At 41.3% G+C, this 4,142-nt stretch overlaps 1 non-coding gene across 1 annotated transcript; it reads right to left on the reverse strand.

The window, feature by feature from the left end:
- Positions 1-1,688: 1,688 nt before the first annotated feature.
- Positions 1,689-1,792, reverse strand: LOC148571616 (small nucleolar RNA R71). Its single transcript, XR_015909031.1, has one exon. It is a non-coding gene; the product is annotated as a small nucleolar RNA R71 (small nucleolar RNA).
- Between the last annotated feature and the right edge of the window lie 2,350 nt (positions 1,793-4,142).

Here is a 4,142-nt window from a genome sequence, read left to right on the forward strand (position 1 = left end):
ACTCCAAGAAAAGCCTCTATACATGTAAAGCTCAATGCTCAGCCCAAACACACACTAAGTAGGCCCCAGAAGTGGATTTCTACACTATCCATCTTAGTTTACTCAATTTCTGTAAACCCTAGCTACTAGTTTAGCATAAATACTACTTTTAGAGACTTACTATGTATCTTGATGCCAAGGCATCTTAGGCTAGTTTCACTAGTATTTTTCTGTTAGTTTTAGTGGTTTTATGCATTTTCTTGAGCTTAAAGTAACCAAGAATAGTTAAAAGAATAACAAAGCAATGAACCATCCAAACAATATGATTTTGATGCAAATTCCATGAGTTTTAGTTATATTACTTGAATGCTATGAATGGAAGATTTCTCATGAAATTTTGCAAGACTTTGATGCAATTGTTTGGATGATTTCAGGGAAGAAGAGGCTAGGCAAGGAAGCAACAAAGTCAATAAAGGAAGCTTGAATATCACATGTGGAGTTTAAGTTCCAGTCTAAGCCTAAACTGGAGCTTAAACACCAGAATCATGAAGGCTAAGAAATGCTGAAATTGAAGTTTAACCTCCAGTTTAACCTTAAACTGGAGGTTAAACGCCAGAATGAAAGTCTCACCAAAGAAGCATTACACGTTTAACCTCCAGTTTAACCTTAAACTGGAGGTTAAACGCCAGAATGATAATGCCACTCAGGAAGGAGTTCCACGTTTAACCTCCAGTTTAACCTTAAACTGGAGGTTAAACGCCAGAATGGGAAAAGCACCAGGGAGCCATTTCCACGTTTAAGCTCCAGTTTGACCTCAAACTGGAGCTTAAACGTGTTCGATCAAGTTTATGGCGCCGTTGCCGGGGATTGGTTTTCGATTGACAATTCTCCAATTGGAAGCTAACTAGATTGAGCAATTTCTCTTGCTTTGTTAATTCTGTTCAAGTTACTTGTTGAATTTTAATTTCTGCACTCGGTTACATGCTTTCTTTCTTTATGCCTTTAAATTCAAGCAACTAACTCACTGACTCACTAACTGTTTGAATTAATTCCTAAATTGCTCTAACCATACTCTTCCATTAACCAAGAGTATTTCACTTGTTTGTGCCTGTGCTGTGTTCTTGTATGACAGGTAGGAGAGGAGAGACATCAACTCCTCCATATACCGAACCAGAGAGGACCCTTCATAGACTGAGAAGGGAAGCAAGAGGGAAGAGAGTAGTGGGAGAAAAGGAATCTGAAGGAGAATCTGAGGACAATTTTGAGGAAGCTTTAGATCTCAACATGGATAGAGAAGTTCACAACCATGAGAGAGCTGATGGAAACAATGCCATTCCTGAGAGGAGGGTTCTTAGTTCATACATAAACCCAACCTCTGGGAATTGTGGTAGCAGCATCCAGAAACCACCCATTCAGGCCAACAATTTTGAACTCAAACCACAGCTAATATCACTTGTGGAGAATCATTGTTCATTTGGTGGAAGTGCTAATGAAGACCCAAACCAACATCTCACAAAATTCCTGAGAATTTGTGACACTGTGAAGTCCAATGGAGTCCAGGAAGATGCATATAAACTGCTTTTGTTCCCATTTTCACTTAGGGACAAAGCAGCTAAGTGGCTGGAATCATTCCCAAGGGGGAGTCTAACAACATGGGATGAGGTGGAAAGCAAGTTTCTGGCACGTTTCTACCCCCACAAAAGGTCAATAGGCTTCGATCTGAGGTTCAGACTTTTAGACAACAAGATGGTGAAACTCTCTACGAGGCATGGGAGAGATTCAAGGACTTGACAAGGAAATGCCCACCAGACATATTCCATGATTGGGTGCAATTGCATATTTTCTATGATGGACTCTCTTATGAATCAAGGAAGGCTGTAGACCATTCATCAGGAGGTTCATTGAACAGGAAAAAGACTGTGGAAGAGGCCATTGAGGTGATTGAGACAGTGGCTGAGAATGAGTACTACTATGCATCAGAAAGGCACAACACTAAGGGAGTCATGGAGCTGAACCATGTTGATACAATTCTAGCCCAAAACAAGGTGTTTGCCAAGCAACTAGCAGAGCTTACCAGGCAATTAGAAACAAAGCAAGTGGCTGCAATACACACACAAGATCAAGAGGAAGTAAGCATTGAAGGAGGTGATTGGGAAGAGGCCAACTATGTGGGAAACCAACAAAGGCAATCATATGATCCACACTCCAACACTTACAACCCAGGATGGAAAAATCACCCAAACTTTGGGTGGGGGAACCAACAAACCCAACCACAAAACCACAAACCTTACAACCACAACCAACATAACAATTCCACATACCAAAACTCCAACCAAAGATCATACCAAGCCACACAAAACACTTACCCCCAACCATCATATCATGGCCAAAATAATCAACCTACCCAACTTAATCCGAACCAACAATTTCAAGATCAATTAAACCGGATAGAAGGAATGATGGCAACCATGAGTCAAGACATAACCGAATTGAAAAGCTTCAGGGATGATGTGAGAGCTACCTTAAGAAACCATGGTGAAAAACTCAAGAGGATGGAGTCTCAAGTAGGAGAGCTATCTCAACAGGCCGTCAAATCAACTGCAGTGTTCCCTAGTGACACAGAAAAGAATCCTAAAGGGGAACAAAAGAGAGTGAGATGGGAAGAATGCAAGGCCATCACCATATTGAAGGAAATTTCAGAAGAAGAAGGAATCAGGCCCTCAGAGCAGGAGCCAGAAATCTTGAAGGAAGGAGTGGAAGAAGTTAAGCAGGAAAGTGGAACTGAGCAAGCCAAGGAACTGCAAAAAGGCATGCTGGAAATATACCAACCAAAAGCACCATTTCCTCAGAGGTTAGGAGGAGGTGAAAAAGGGAAAACCTATTCAAGGTTTTTAGAGACATTTAACTCTCTCCATGTCAATATTCCCTTTCTTGAGATTCTCCATCAAATGCCTACACACATCAAGTATTTAAAGGAATTGTTAAGCAAGAAAAGAGTTTTGAAGGGAGGACAAACGGTAACAATGAACAAAGAATGCAGTGCTCTCATCAAGAAGGACACACTCTCTAAGAAAACGGACCCAGAAAGTTTTCATATCCCTTGCATCATAGGGGAAACAAAAATTGACAGAGGATTCTGTGATCTAGGAGCTAGCATAAATGTGATGCCTCTAACTCTTATGAAAAGGCTACAACTGAATGAGGTGAGATCCACTGATGTAATCATACAACTGGCTGACAAAACTCAGAAGCAAGCTGAAGGGGTAGTTGAAAATGTGCTGGTGAAAGTGGGGGATTATTACTTCCCCACAGACTTTGTCATTGTGGACATGGAGGAAAGCTACTTACACCCTATCATTCTGGGCAGACCATTTCTAGCCACTACTAGAGCGCTCATAGATGTAGAACAAAGAGAGCTAATTCTGAGAATACATGATGAACAGCTCATTTTCAAAGTTTTCAAACCTGCATCTGAGCCTGAACCAGAACCTGAAAAGCCTAAGGATGATAGTAGCCATCTGTGTTTGGAGGAAAGTAATCCAGCAGCTGAAACTCTAAAACAGTCCTTGGAAGGCAAACAAGAGTTGCAAGAGTTAAAGCCACAAGAATCAGTGGAAACAGATCAGAAGGATCCTCCTGACATAAGGGTCAATGAAGAAATCCTCAAGAGAAAGGGAAGAGTGATAGGGAGATTGCCAAGAGGGTGGAGAAACAAGAAAATTCCCACTGAAGGTTTTTCTCCGGGAGATAACGTGATATCAAGTCATTATCTGCCAATCCCACCTGGCCTCAAAACCATTCCTTCCCAGCTCCCTCAAGTGTTCACAATCAGGAAAGTTCTTTCTATGGAACATTTAGAGGTCATGAATGAATCAAGTGGGGACGTTTTCATAGTGAGAGGAGAAGACGTCAAGCACTACAATCCACCCTAACAAGGGACAACCGTCAAGCTAGTGACGTGAAAGAAGCGCTTCATGGGAGGCAACCCATGTTTTAATACCCTTACTTTTTTTGTTTTGTTGTGCATCTAATAAAGCATGGTTTCTTATGCATGAACTTGAATCCTCAGGACAACTGCTGAAAAAGTGCACTAAACATTGCATGTAAAATGCAATTTGCCTCTAAGTTTGGTGTGCCTGAAGGCACCCCAAATTTTATTCAAA

This window comes from Arachis ipaensis, chromosome B3, assembly GCF_059453495.1.
Source record: "Arachis ipaensis isolate K30076 ecotype BB chromosome B3, ASM5945349v1, whole genome shotgun sequence".
Taxonomy (NCBI): Eukaryota; Viridiplantae; Streptophyta; class Magnoliopsida; order Fabales; family Fabaceae; genus Arachis; species Arachis ipaensis.